This window comes from Rhineura floridana, chromosome 7, assembly GCF_030035675.1.
Source record: "Rhineura floridana isolate rRhiFlo1 chromosome 7, rRhiFlo1.hap2, whole genome shotgun sequence".
Taxonomy (NCBI): domain Eukaryota; kingdom Metazoa; phylum Chordata; class Lepidosauria; order Squamata; family Rhineuridae; genus Rhineura; species Rhineura floridana.
The window spans coordinates 15,974,236-15,989,716 of record NC_084486.1 but is presented as its reverse complement, the minus strand read 5'-3'; the positions used below and the strand labels follow the sequence as shown (position 1 = coordinate 15,989,716).

Genomic DNA, 15,481 nt, shown 5'->3' with positions numbered 1-15,481 from the left:
GGCATTTTAGCATGTGTTTTTAAATTGCTTTTAAAAAATGTGTTTTCAAATTTGTATATTTGTTTTTAATGTTTTTAATAGTTGAAAACCTTCCAGAGAGCTTTGGCTATGGGGCGGTATACAAATGCAATAAATAAATAAATAAAATTGATAAAACACAAAAACAATACTTGATGTGATTGAAGATATTAGTGTAAGTTTAATGTTGTAACCACAGGTTATAGCAAATATACACAAAAATATTATAATCCAAAGATTAATAAAATAAAAATAAACCTGCAAATTAAAAAGCACCTTCTCATTCCATGCTCAAATTTCAGCTCCACATAGGAGCTGTGTGAATTCCTTTGCCCTTAGGGACTATTAACTGGCCGCCTTTCGAAAAGAAAATTTTCAAAATAGCCCCCACAGAGCAGCAAGCATATTATGTATTACTATATCAAGATTCTTTTATATGAGATTTCAACAATGTGCAGGAGTACAGGTGTACATCAGTAAACCACATCAGTGTACCATACAAAAAAGAGCCTTAATGCGCTCAGTACATATGATCACATAAACCATTTATAATTTTTGCAGTGTTCTATGCAAGCACATGTGAGCATCTGTAACGCAACACAGCGAAATATGCAAATGAACTTCAAGAACCAAAAGTTATGGCAAAATGTAGATACTTTGCTAAACTGGGATTCAGGATGCAAGCCAAAGCAAACTCATGGAACAATAAAGAAACAAGACAAAAAGAATCCTCACATTCCTAACTCCATAACAATTTTTTTGTAGACGTGGAGCTTTGCCCCATCCTGAGTGTCATCACATTAGGAAGCAGCTCTACAGAAGCTGATCGGTCTTTCGGACTAAGGAGAGGTAGTTATGCCAAGAATAATTCTAATTTTATCAAATTGTAGCAGATGGTGTTAGCAAGATGGTGCTGAGTCAAAGTGTTATGGCTGCAGGTGCTGATGCCCATCAATGGAGATCTAGAAGTTGTCACCCTCTTAGCTTTAACACCCTGGAAAAAAAAGCAAGATACTTAGATAAACTATCCAGGTTCACAGAATTGCTCGCAGGCCAAAATGTTCCCAGATGCTTCCACAAAATCTACAATTGTATGAATAAACACACTTGAATTCTGCATGTGCTCCAGCTGTCTCTATTGACCAGGAGTAGTCCTAATTTTCTGGGACCTGTCCTTGGAAAGCCATGCCCTTCTTTCACCTTCTAGGGAAACTTTGGAGATGCCTCCATTTTTTTTAAAGTGTGTAATTCAGCCCAGGGGCCCACAGATTTTGGCTGGGCTGAGCATTCAATTCTTTTTTTTTTTTAGCAACCAGCGTGACAAAGCTTCACAGGTGCAAAAGAAGAGCATCACTTTTGTACCGACAACCAGGCAAACAGGGGGAGAATTCTAGAAGAATTCTTAGCAATGTGTAACCTTACATATGGGGAGGAAGAGGTATTTACGTATGAATCCTTCATGTCAGGACACACGGGGTGGACAGATCTTGGGTCAGTTTGTGTTGATGCCTCATGTGACCCATAAAAAGTCTTTTCTGTTCTATTTTCACATACATGTACAGTCCTTTTTTGTTAATGCACAACATTTTTTGAGGGGGGGGGAAGTACTTACAAGTTTACAAGGTGGTCGAAAGGCTGCCTCCCTCCTCCCTTTATTTTCAGGGGAGTGGCTACTAAGTGCAACAATTGTGGCACACACTGAAAATACATCTGCAAATGTCCCTGAGAGCAATAGTACATGATGATGTGCCATCTGTCCAGGGAAACTGTACAGAAAAGAAATACGGTTGTCTTCATGTGCCTAACTGCTGTACTTTGTAAAAAGAGAGAGAGGTATAGGGCAGTATCCAACCAACAGTTCTGCTAGCACAAGCACTTTGGGCTACACAATGGAACTTCCTCTCCCTATGGTCCCTGTGCCCCTTAAATATGTTCTAGATTTTCCTGCAACCCTCCAGACCAGTTTTAGGGGTTTGTGGGAGATGCACAGAGAGAGGAGAGAGAAGGGAAGTTCCACTGGGCAACCCAAAGTGTTTGCACTAGCGGAACTGTTTAGTTGGATACCATCTCCATTTTTTTTTTAAAGGCAGCCCTTGGACCAACTTGCAGAATTCCACACAGCTGGCTATTTATTTAAGAAATGTATATCTCACCCTTCCTCCCAAAGAATCCCAGGGTGGCAAACACACAAGTGCCAAAACAATTAAAACATCTAAAAACATCTCAAATGTTTTAATCTATGTTTCAATCCGCACATTAATTTGGAAGATGCGGATCAGGTGAGTTCACTCCAGAATGCAGATGCCACCCCATTAATTCCTCAAGCATCTCTACACAAAGGTGACCCTGTTTTTACCTTAGGAATGTTGCAGGACATGGATATGGGAATCCAAACTTTTTGTGTGGAATTAGAATGGTCCGTCTGGAACCACGAACATAATCTTGCCTTTTTAATAACCATGTAGTCACAAACATGATTCCGTATACCAGAGTAGGCTTTTGGGCCATTTAGCCCAGTAGCTCTCCAAGGCCTCAGGCAAAGATTTTTCCCCAGCCCTGCTACCTACAATCCTTTAAATGGAGTTGCTAGGAGTTGAATCTGGGGCTTTCTGCATGCAAAACATGTGCTCAACCATTGAGCTATAGCCCCTCCACCTATGAGGATCCAATCTTACTAAGGTCCAGTGCTCTCATCCACATTCACACAGAGAGGGAGGAAATCAAATTACTACAGCTTCTGCTTTTCATCCCTGTGTGCAATCAGTTCAATGGAATAAGACAAACCATTGTGAAAACATCACCCCAGCCTTTGAAAATGCCCACAAATGTTTTTCATGAGTTATTAAGCACAGGGGCCTATTGGATGATGATTTTCACTTTATAAAAAAAGGTGTTTTCCACAGGAATTTGTTTGAGCCATTTCTCTTTCTCACCATGGCAACTCGGAGGATAACTGAGCATTTCAGACTAAGACAATGCCTCACTCACAGTTTATAAAATAATGTTTAGAGCACACTTCACTTCCTTCTCTGTTTTTCTCCCCCTGCTGTAAACTGAATGAGGCATTTATAAACCTCTTTAGTAAAGCAGGAATGGGGAGGGGTGCTAAAATCTATGCAGCAACACAATCTGCTTTAACAGAAGGCTGGGCAAACAAAAAACCCCCCACTTAACTGACTCTTTTAGGCACACAGGTCCAAAACTCTAAATAAATATATTTTTAAAAGAAACAGGAACCTAGAGAAAACAAACAAAAATGAATTCCATTGCTTCATGCACTCCAGTTTCCACTATTTTCAGTTACCTAAGTCAGTCTCCCTATTTTGCTTTGTTGGGGATATATATTGATGATGTCTTAAAATCATTCATTCTTCAGAATTAAAACTCTAATTGGGGACAGGGGTATTCTCCCCTTCCCCTTGTACTCCACATTAATATAAATGTATGAAAATAGACACAAATGATGCTAAATGTGTTTGAGTCGCAGTCAGTCAGTCAAACTTTATTGCCTAGCCATAGGCCATTGCAACTTGTACAGTACTTGTACAATAACTGAACTTATAAAACAAAGATTAAAAACATACAATGTATTTCATGAATTATACAGAATAGTTGGCTTAAAACCTCCCTATAGATTACTCTGTCATTGGGCTGCCTGTGCCACCCAGATCTTTTGAGCCGCACAGGCGAAAAGAGTGACCCTATATGTAACCATGGGGTCTTTGTCGGCCAGAAGAGAGACAGTAATATCCTGCAATGGTCTTCCCCCCGTCAGCAAATCGCTCAGAAATTTAGACCGGGGATGTGCATATAAAGGGCATTCTAATAAATAATGCGGTAGATCAATCTTCTTAGCCCCACAGATGCAGAGTTGCTGGGACCACTGGATCCGATTGTATCAGCCAGCCAAAACGGCACTCGGCATTGACTGGAACCGAAGTGCCGTAAAAGCTTGTCTAAAGTTTGCTGTCATAGAATGGGCCAAATAATTCACCCTATAATAGTCCTTTTTTATGACCCCAAACCATCTAAATGATTTGGAGTTCATGATCACCAATCTATCTAGCCGATGACAGTGGAGGAAAATTATTTCTTTCAACCTTATTCTATCGTAATAGGTGGTGAAATGTGGTACAGGTGGTATATGCCAGAAATCCTATCCCCCCAAAACCAGAGCTTGGAAAAGTTACTTTTTTGAACTACAACTCCCATCAGCCCCAGCCAGCATGGCTACTGGATTGGGCTGATGGGAGCTGTAGTTCAAAAAAGTAACTTTTCCAAGCTCTGCCCAAAACCTTTCTCTAGAGGCTAACTCACTGCATAGTTTCAGTATGGTCTTGGAATGAGAATTTTTAATTGACTCCCAAAAGTTAAGCAGTGCGCCATGGATGTGGGCACTGATGGGGGGGATGCCCAACTCAGCGCGCAATAATGCCGCCGGGGTACCTACAGCCAGGCGCAGGAGTTTTTTAGAGAAGCTGTTTTGTGCAACCTCAAGGTTACCTAAGAGAGGACCATCCGAACCCCAAACCGGGGCTCCATACGAAATCTGCGATATAACTTTGCTGTGACAGATTTTCAGCGCTGGGGGGATGAGATTGCCTCCTGTTGACCTATAGAAGCGAAGGATAGCTCCGCATGTTCTCAGAGCAATAGCTTTGATGTAATCAATATGTTTTTTCCATGAGAGGTTGTCCTGAAAAAATATGCCCAAGTACGTAAAAGAACGGCATTGTTCGATTGGCTGGCCTTCCATTGACCAGAGAAATTTGCGGTGCCTTTTACCAAAGACCATAACTTTAGTTTTGGCATAGTTGATCTGTAATTTTTCTTTTGTGCAGAAGGCACTACATTTCAGGAGTAATCTCTTTAGACCATTACGTGTAATGGAGAGTAGAAGCATATCGTCTGCATCAGAGCTTGGAAAAGTTACTTTTTTGAACTACAACTCCCATCAGCCCAATCCAGTGGTCTTGCTGGCTGGGGCTGATGGGAGTTGTAGTTCAAAAAAGTAACTTTTCCAAGCTCTGCGTACAAAAGTATCGAAACTTTCCTGCTCCCAACTGCTAAATGAAGCACAGACAAGGTTGTAGCCACCCACCATCTTCTTTTCCCCAGAATGCTTCTGGGGAAATAAAGAAAATGAAAATAAAAAATAATGAAATGAAAGTAAAACTGCCAACAGCATAATGTCCTCGTGCAAATTTATGGTGTGATCACACTTGGGATACTGGGTACAGTTCTGGTTGCTGTACCTCAGAAAGGATATTGTAGTTACAAAAGGTTCCGAAAGGGCAACCAAAATTATCAAGTGCTCTAAAGCAACTATGAGGAAAGGTGGGGGTAGTTTAGAAAAAAGGCAAGTAACGGGGGGACCTGAGCGAAATACATAAAATTTTGCATGGTGTGTAAAAAGTGGACAGAGAGGTGTTTTTCCTCCTTTCTCATTATACTAGAACTTGGGTCATCCAATGAAACTGGATGTGGGACTATTCAGGACAGGCAAAGGTGCTTCTTCACTCCGTGCATCAGTAAACTACAGATTTCAGCACCACAAGATGTAGAGATGGCAACCAACTTGGATGGCTCTAAAAGGGGGTTAGACAAATAAGACTATCAACAGCTACTAGTCATGAAGGCTAGGTACTACCTCTAGTATCAGAAGCTTCTTACTTCTTCTGATAAGACCTGAACATGGGGCAGCCTAATATTCATCCACAATCTCTCTTCTTCTGATCTTTACCAGAAAAGTACAATTATTACATCAGGGAAGCTTAATATTTAGGCCTCATCTTCCACATACACCCCAGCTTTCTCTGTCTTTGCAATGCACCTCTGTCATCAACTCACTTTCCCAACTTGAGTTTTTTCCCCCAGCTGACAGTTAACTACCTTTTCTTCACTCTAGAACCTCTAACCAATCAGAGTCTCTTGCTTCCAAGACCAACAAATTTACCTAATCCAAGCCCAGTCTACAGACATTAAAAGTGATGGTCTCTCTCCCTCTCCCCCCTTTCAGAATCTGTCACCAAGACGCTACTGCTAAACAGACTGACAACAAAGTAACATCAAACTTTGACAGTCTGACATCAACATGTACAGTTGTGTGCATTGGTAAACACAGCAAAAAAGCAGACTTGGATACTATGGCTGTATAAATACTGATAGATTGAAAAAAACTACCCCATCCACCAGTAGGTGCTCTCAGGGTGGCTAACAAATCCAAATAGCTCAGTTGACAACATAACAGCGGTACAGCGCCATTTTATATGGTGTAGAAGTACAGGGCATATCAATAAAACACCATATGAAATTAATCTAGATTCAGTCACATGAAGATGGCTTTTGGTGGGGGGCAGCAATGTAGAGAAGGGAAATCAATAACATAAAGGGAGGAAATGCAGCTGAACTGAAGGCAATGAAAGCTGTGGCCAACTGTGCATCCTCTAGTTCTGGAATTAATTTTAGAAATTCTACTAGTTAAATTCAAAGGAGTGGAATGCAGGGCAAAGTGAAGGCAGGGAACAAGAACAGAATAGGGGACTTTCACTTATTTCTAACACAGTTGTCATCTCTGCCCTTCTGGGAAATTTGGAGCTTATTCTTTTTGCAACTGTTGGCCCAGAAGGTGCTCTTATGCCATGATCCCACTATTGCCTGGATCCATACAGGTTCACCAATAATTGACTCTGAAGAGTGGGCCTGTGCATTTCAAACAATTACTTTCTCCCCCCAAAATCAATGGGACTTCAAAATATTTAACTGAGACTCAATCATGGCCAGTCACCAGCAGCAGAAACAGATTTTACTTAAACACATCTTAGGGCCAAACTAAACATTACACAGAGATGCATTAACAGAATATTGTGTTCCCACCCCACCCCCAAAAAGCAGCTTCAAGTTGCTTCCAGCAAATTAATGCAATTAAAGTTAATTGGGAGGTATCCTATGCAGCAAACCAGCTTCCCCAAAAGATCAAACTTTTTTGCAAAAAAAAACACCCCACCTTCTTGGATGCACTGTCTAACCTCCCCACAAACAAATCAGAATGAATGCTCAATAAACAGCACCCTCAGTGGCCATAATCAAATGTGGAGGGGCTGTTTAACACCATTTATCCACTTGCCCCTTCCACATATTGTCCCATCTCTGGGGAAAAGATACAAGGTCCCATGCCTTATGAATGATGAAGAGACAGCAGCTTGGGGGGGGGGATTTTGACCAGATGCCCTTTTCTGAACCTTTTTGCAACTCTACAATATCCTTTTTGAGGCGAAACAGCTAGAACTCTATACAGCGTTCCAAGTGCAAGTCACAGCACTCAACATTTGAAAGATTATTCAATTGTTACAATGTGGACTTATATATTAAATCAAATCGAGTTTGTAGTTCTAAATACAGTTATTCCAAAACTGTTTTCCATTTTTAGTCCAATGTGGCTCTGTGAATCAACTTCTGTAGTACAGATGGTGAAATTAGAAGTCACAGATATGGGACAAAATTTTGGAGACAGAGTTTATTTATTTATTTATTACATTTATATACCGCCCCAGAGTCAAAGCTCTCTGGATGGTTTACAAGAGTTGCGATATAGTCTAACTGATTTTGTGAAAAGATATGGCAGATTTCTCACATTTTATCAGTAAATAATGCAAAACATTACTGTGTTGTTTTCTGCCCTCAAAACAAAATTAATCTCTTTTTTTATCATGTGGCAAAAATATTAACACATTTGCCACATTTTTGACAAATATGAAAAAAGTATTGGACACCACTGCTCTAGATAATTTATGAACGAGTTTAAAAGGTAAGTCCCCAATACTAGGGAATTCTTGGGGGACTCCACTTTTTCCATCCCTCCATTGGGACAACTGTCCATTTATTCCTATGCTCTGCTTCCAGTTTCTTAACCTGTTCCTGATCCACAAGTGGACCTCTGCTCTTATTCTATGACTGCTAAGCTTACTTAGGAGTCTTTGGTGAGCTACTTTGTCAAAAGCTTTTTGAAAGTCTAAGTATGCAGTGTCAACTGGATTGCCTCCATCTATGTGCTTGTTGACATTCTAAAAGAACTCTAATAGGTTAGTGAAACAATACTTACCTTCACAGAAGCCATGCTTGTTCTGCTTCAGCAAGCCTTGTTCTTCTATATGCTAATCCTCCTCAGAGTAGATGCATTGAAGGTAATACACATGACTAACTTAGGTCCATGACTTTCAATGGGTCTACTCTGAGTAGGAATTAGTGGTAGACAACCCACTATATTTAACTGTCTTTCCACCAGTTTTCTCAGAATAGACATTAAGCCAGTTGACATGCAATTTCCAGCATCCCTTTTTAAAAACTGGTGTTACATTGGCCAATTTCCAGTTCTCAAGTATGGAGGCTAATCTTAAGAACAAGTTACATATTTTTGTTAGAAGATCAGCAATTTCACATTTGAGTTCTTCAAGAACTCTTCGATTCCATTAGGAATCAGCGATTTGATCAGTGATTTATATTGTCAATAAGACCCAGAACTTCATCTCCTGTCACTACGTGTCCCAGTTCCTCAGATTCCTTTCTTGCAAAAGTTAGATCAGAAACAGGGATCTGCCTTATATCTGTTGTGAGGACAGATGCAGAGAATTCATTCCGGTCCTTTGTAATGTCCTTATCCCCCTTTAACATACCTTTGACTTCCTTATCATCTAAAGGTCCAATCACCTCCCTAGTTGCTCTCCCGTTTCTAATATATTTAAATACTGTTTTGTTGTTGATCTTTACATTTTTAGCCATGTGCTCAAATTATTTTTAGCATCCCGTATTCTCCACTTGCATTTATTTTGCCAAAGTTTGTGTTGTTTTTTGTTCTCCACATTTGGACAAGACTTCCATTTTCTAAAGGAAGCCTTAATGCTTCTGTAGCTTGAATGCTTCTATTAGCTTCTTTGACTCTGCTAGTTAATCACACTGGCATCCTCTTGGCCATGGTGGTATATTTCCTGATGTGTGGTATATATTCTAGCTGTGGTTCTAATATTGTTGTTTTGAATACACGCCCCCCAAGCAATTTGGAGAGATATGACCCACTTGACTTTCCCTTACAACTTCCTTTTTCACCAGTCCCCTCATATATGGGAAGTTTCCTCTTCTGAAATCAAATGTGACTGTGTTGAGCATATGGATACCTCCCTCTAGTTTCTTAGTAGACCCTTATGAAGTTTGACTACACAAAGATCCACACTCAGAGAATGGGCTCACTATTAGCATACAGTATATTATGAGTTCACTGTTACTGTATTTGTTCCTCATTTTAGAATTGAAATTTTCAGTGAAGAGTAGGTTATAAATACCACAACTAAGTAATAATAATGAGGAATGGTTGAATCCACTGAAGCTTGTAGGGTAAGGGGAACTATATGACTCTTCTATGAGGCAGCAAGAAATCAAGATTTGACACTCTCAAAGGTATAAAGAAATCAGTCTATGAAGAAACTCTTTCCCCAACTGTTTCTTAATCACACTAGAGAGTGATGGAATGTTGGGAACTGAATTTATTCTGTAAAGCAGGAAGTCCATCAATATTAGCTTTGTGGCTATTTTTAAACGCAAGGTGCCTGTAATATGCCTGCAGATTTCCACCTTCTGCAGATTGTAAGGCAAGCCTGGTATAGTACAGTCTAGCTACATCCCGGCAACATACCCACTTAGACGCAAGATGGATTAGGCGGCATGAACTTCGGTAGTATCGAAATCCTATTAATCTTTGAAAAGATTATTCTCTTTCAGCTTCAGAATGCTGGGACTGCACTTTGAGTGTTGCTGAAATCAACCTTCCTAACCTGTGGAATTATGTAATAATGTAGACCGCATCCAGAAGGAATATGCATAAAAACTTATAGCACAATAGGATCAGTTTGTCTTAGGGTCCACATTTTCTGACTTTAGGAAAGTCAGAGCTTTCCTCTCAATCAACCAAAACATGACTTTAATAGCTGCAGAAGCTTCAGCCAAGTTCTCCCCTTGTGCACTTCAGCTGCTACGCTAACTGAGCTTCTGATGCTGTTTGCAGGACAGGAAATCAATGGGAGAGAGGGGTTGCACATGCTGCCTATATGTTGGCATGAGGGTCAAAGATACAGAATAAAGACAGGACTCTGCCAAATTGGTCCTTAAACAGAGGGGTGAGTTAAAGAGGCCTCTGACTACGTCTCGACTTGTACCAAGAGAAAGCTGCTGAAGTATAGGTTAAAGGGAGTACTTGGCATCAAAGGCTTTAGTGGGGCTAGGCTGACCCCATGGGCTACCTGTTGTCTGTCTCCACACTAGACTCAACACAGAATAGGTCAAAACAGTTGCTTCAATATGCATACATTTTGCATACTTTGATCCTAGAACAACAATATGCCCCCATTGAATTCTTCTTGGTTGTCAGCTTTTGCGAGATCCCACAGAATACAAAATGTTCTGCATATTATGATCACTAACGTAGCATATAGCAACTTTTTAAAATGATTCCTCTTGGCAGAGCAAATCAGTTTCCAAGAACATCTGCTTTTACTCAGATTGTGCATGTTTCTGTGCACAGCTATAATATGTTTAACATATATAAAATGCATTCCCATTCCCCCCCTACCCTGAACAGACTAAATTATTATTTTTTAAATAGTCAACATACCGAAAGGGAAACACGAATCTATAATTCACCATGGCAGCTTTGTTGATGTTTTCTGCTCTCACAATTTATGACTTCAGCACTATCTCTTTATTTGGATTACTGCTTTTGCATGTGTTCATTTCTAAGCTATTTGTTATGCTTTATGGCTACCATATGGTTATGAAATTTAATGAGTCATGGACAAGATTTCCAATCAAAGCAATTAAGAAGGGGGGATCAGTTATGGATGCCGTGGGTCTTTCCCTGCCCCCCCATCTATGCTGAAATTGGCTAAAATACTGTGGTACTTGGTAGTCATGCCTGTGGCAGTGATTGGATGAGTTGTCCTAATGTCAGAGAAAGGTGGAGCAGTCCAAAGCTCTCTGGTTGCATTGAGGAGCTAAGTGGATCCCAGAGAATGGCAGGCAGGCAGAACGATCTTGGAAAGAAAGAGGCAGTTGCCTTAGGAGGCAGCAGGTCTGGAGAAGGAAAGAGGACTGGGAGTGGTGGATTGCCTGGAACAGGATAGGGTAAGGGGGAAAGCCAGAGGAAAGCACCTGAGAGAGGAACTGAAGCAGGAAGAGAAAAGGTGAACAAACAGCAATAAGCTTCAGAGGTGGAAAAGGCAGAATTTTGCATTCTAATCTGTAAAATAAGCAACCAATTTTTTTGGCTGCTGCAGATGCCTAGTATTAGTTAGTTTGTTTTATCATTCTATAAAATATTCAAAGTAGTTTCCAATTCACAGACCTTACTTATGCTGCATTTAGTGGAAGGGGGGTTGCAAAGACCGGAGAAAACTGTGAGCACTTGTCACATCTTCTAATGAGCAACTCATCAGACAAAGCAGCCTGCTGCTCTCGACTCTAGCATAGGGGTGGAGATCTTGTGGTCCTCCAAGTGGCTGCAAATCCCTGCAGCCCCAGTCAACATGGCCTAGGGATGATGGGAGCTGCACTCTGGCAACATCTAGAAGGCCACAAGTTTCCCATCTCTGCTCTAGTGCTTTACATTGCCTTGCCATGCCACATCACCTTTTTCCTGACTGCTGCCTTGGATTGTGACCCCTGACCATATCCTGACCTTCACTCCTTTCTCTATTTTGACTCACCCCACCCTGACTTTGGCTGCATTCCTGTCTCTAACTCTTCTGATTTTTGTTTGCCCCAACTTTGGAACTCAGTATTCTTGTTGCACACACTGGTCTGCTTTCTGTGCAACTTAACGTCTGTTCTGGATGATGCCTTTGTCTCCGACCCTAGAGGTGATCCATATTGAAGCCTGACACAACAGAGATTTACCTAACATAGTTCAGACTCGAACTATGTCTTCAGCAAAAATGAAAGGTACATAACTCCAGCAAGTGAGCCTAGTCACAGATTATTATTCATATGTGAGATTTATACCCTGCCCTTCCACAGATGCCCAGGGTGTCTACACATAAATCAACATGCATAATAGACATATATGCAGACAACTGAGGAATCACACCTTTATAAAATATGCAGGGAAACAAATTTGTCTAGTTGGGAAACACTGAGGCTAAGAGTTTCTTGTCCAGTCGATGAACGCATGGCCGAGAACTCAACCTCCATGGAAAATAGGCATAGATTCTCTCTCACACACACACATTATCACCTTTCATACCCTGTTTCATGCACATAATTACACATACCTCCGGTCTAGTACCTAGATACTGCTGCTGCTCCACATAGTCTATGTAGGCTGGCAGGCAAGGCACAGCCTAAGCAACCGACCAAGATGGAAAACCTAGCAGGCAGCAGCTGTCTTGAGAGAGCAAATCATGACAACCACAGCAGGCAGCCTTGCATGGCACACCTTCTCCTTGTTGCCACCTTGGCTGCCAGTTACCCATCCTGCTCTCCCCCATGACTGGAATGTAGAGAAACAAGCAAGGCAGCAAACCACGCTACTACTACCACTACTATTTACTACCGCTACCACTACATTTATATCCCACATTTCCTCCATGTTGCTCAAGGTGGCATACATAATTCTTGCCATTTTACCATCATAAAATGTGAGGCAGGCTTAAGCTGAGAGAGAGTGACTGAGCAAAGATCACCCAGTGATCTTTATAGCTGAGTGGGGATTTGAACCCTGGTCTCCTAGGTCTTGATCCAATGCTCTAACCACTACACCACAGCGGTCTTTACTGGGGACACCCCTCACACTGAAGAAGTAGGTGGGAGAGGCAGGCCAGGCACAGGGCACAGCAACAATCTGAAATTTTGTTAGAGCTACATATGTGCGCGCGCACACACGCGCTTCTGAGTCTCCTGGCCAACCCCCCACTTTGCATGTGAATGCATTCTGCAGACATGCAGAATACTATATTAAAACATAAGATGACTTGAAATGCGTGGAAAAACAATCCGGAGCAAACTGGCTTTCATCGCCGCAAACATAGAGCCTTGAACCTGCTGAGCTGGTAATTTTCCAGCTGGTTAGCAACCCTACCCACATCCCAATAATAAGGATAATGCTGGTAGTTTGGCAGCCTCTCTTCACAGTGTGTAAGTGAATTCAAGAAATTATGCAATAGCAGATTCACAAACATTACAAAATTATGCATGCTGTAAATCCCTGACAGAAACAATTTTGCATTAAGCTAGTATTATTGCAAAATTCTCACTAGAATGTAAGTGCGTAGAAAGAGTCATAAAATGATCTCGCTACATGCTTAAATAAGGGCAAAGTATGTGAGGTTAATCTTGTATTTTTATGTCAGAGATGAGATTGATTGATTTATTTTTGCTAAACTTTAAAGTGGGTTGTTAATAGCTTCCTGAAATGACAGTGTTGGCTAATGAAGTCATCTGTTTATCTAAAAGACAGACAGACAGATTGTTCTTCACACTTAACAGATCGGCATCTTCCAGTCTTTAACAGAATTCACCTCTTGCGGACATAAGTGCATCCATATCTTTCCTCAATCCAACCCCCATCTCCTGATACCAGTCCCAAGCGCCTCATTTTATCTCTACAACAGACAGTTAAGACAAGCAACAACAGCAACAACAAAGGAGGCCCAGTTTCTAAACAACTTTGTATTCAGAGCATAATGTGGTGAAAGAAAGAGTAGCTTCTAGATACAAATCCAACCCATAGCCTGTACACCTACAGATTAAAGATGGTGCAACTATGGGCAAGTTGCTTAACTGGACTTCTACTCATTGACAGTTTAGGCTTCCATCCCCTATTTTTTCCCTTTTGAATATCTAAGGCTGCAATTCTATACACATTTATGGAATACTCTTCCTGATGAGGTACGCCTGGCGCCAACATTGCTATCTTTTCGGCGCCAGGTAAAAACCTTTCTCTTCTCCAAGGCATTTTAGTATTTCAGTATTTTAATATTTTAGTAGTATTTAATTTTAACAGGTATTCCAGTATGTGTATAAATATAAATATGTTTTAATTTTTTTCAGATTTTAATGTATGTTTAAATTGTTGGATGTGTGGTTTTTAATTGTATGTTAGATGTTTTATTTGTTGTGCACTGCCCAGAGAGCTCCGGCTATGGGCGGTATATAAATTTAATAAATAAATAAATAAATAATTTACATGCGACTCATCCACTTTGAATAGGCATGCACAGGATTGCACTGTTAATCCTACTGATTTTTACAAAAACAACATGTCAACCAATCAAGACTTCCAAACGACTAGGGCAAGTCATTACCTCTTAGGGCTGTTTCACCCATATCAATTGTCCAGTGCTGCATCATGATGGCTGACATATATGAATGAGCCAGCATGGGTGAATCAGCACAAAACAAGTGCCTTCAATGCAACAGTTTTAAATGGAGTCAGTCCACACATTAAGCACTGAATGTTATCAAGTGATGAGTAATCAGAGGGCTAGATGCATATGTGGCCTTGCCCTCAGCCTCATCTACCTTCAGATGATTGTTGTGGTAAAATAAGAGTTTATACAGAACCTTGCACACAAAAAGTACTACAGGAAAGACAAATTGAACTTGGTCCATATTACCTCACTCCTCTTTTCGAAAGGTTCATCCAGCAAACCAGTCCAACTCCACATGGAGGTGCCTCTTAGAGACAAATTTGGGCCTTGCCAAGTAGAGAGTTTCTGCTAACTACTTACACATCCCAGTATTTAGTTTACAATCAGTCTGATCTCAGCTTTTTAAAGGCAGCATTCTTGCCCTCTTGGTTGCTTGAAATCTAACAACCAACAGGAAACTCTTGTAAGTGGTTTGGAGGAGGCAATAACAATTGGTACACATCAATGGAACTTTCCAGAGCTCTTACCATTATCTATGATAGTAAACCTAGGATACAGCCATTAAGCCAGTCACACTTAGCAAAAACATAACGTCAGACTATTGAACTGGGCAAGGTAGAGCATGGTTGTTCTATTGCGCTTTGCACATGGGTCGGATTTTAAATTTTATTCTTAATATAGTCATAAAGGTAAGGTTCCATGACACTTTCAATTAGTTCGGCGCACAGGACTGAGAAAAGCTACTGGTTTCCACCTTGATATGTGTGTCTTGTTGTCATAGATGGACCATTACATGTGTTTTGGAATATTTAAAACAGATTTTGGAAAAGCTCAGCTATGTTAAGTTATCAAATATGAAAGAAATGCAAACTCATCAAAATGAAATTGCCACTTTATTGGCTCTGTTCCTTTGCTAGAATTTTGTAAGTAGAGCTTTTCCCAGTATAAAGAAAAGTGTTGGGAAAAGCTTTACCTGCTGAATTTCTGCATGTCCTGCTATTTTTAACACCACAGGAACAGGGCTAAGGGAAAAATAGTGGTAACCATTTAAT

General features: G+C 40.6%; 1 long non-coding RNA gene across 3 annotated transcripts in view; it reads right to left on the bottom strand.

Moving 5' to 3' along the window:
* Nucleotides 1-240: 240 nt before the first annotated feature.
* LOC133388731 (uncharacterized) overlaps nt 241-15,481 on the bottom strand; it is a 96,936-nt gene continuing 81,695 nt past the window's right edge. For all 3 annotated transcript variants that reach the window (XR_009763894.1, XR_009763895.1, XR_009763893.1), the window contains one exon: nt 241-1,012. This is a non-coding gene — a long non-coding RNA (uncharacterized LOC133388731). The remainder of the gene's footprint in view (nt 1,013-15,481) is intronic.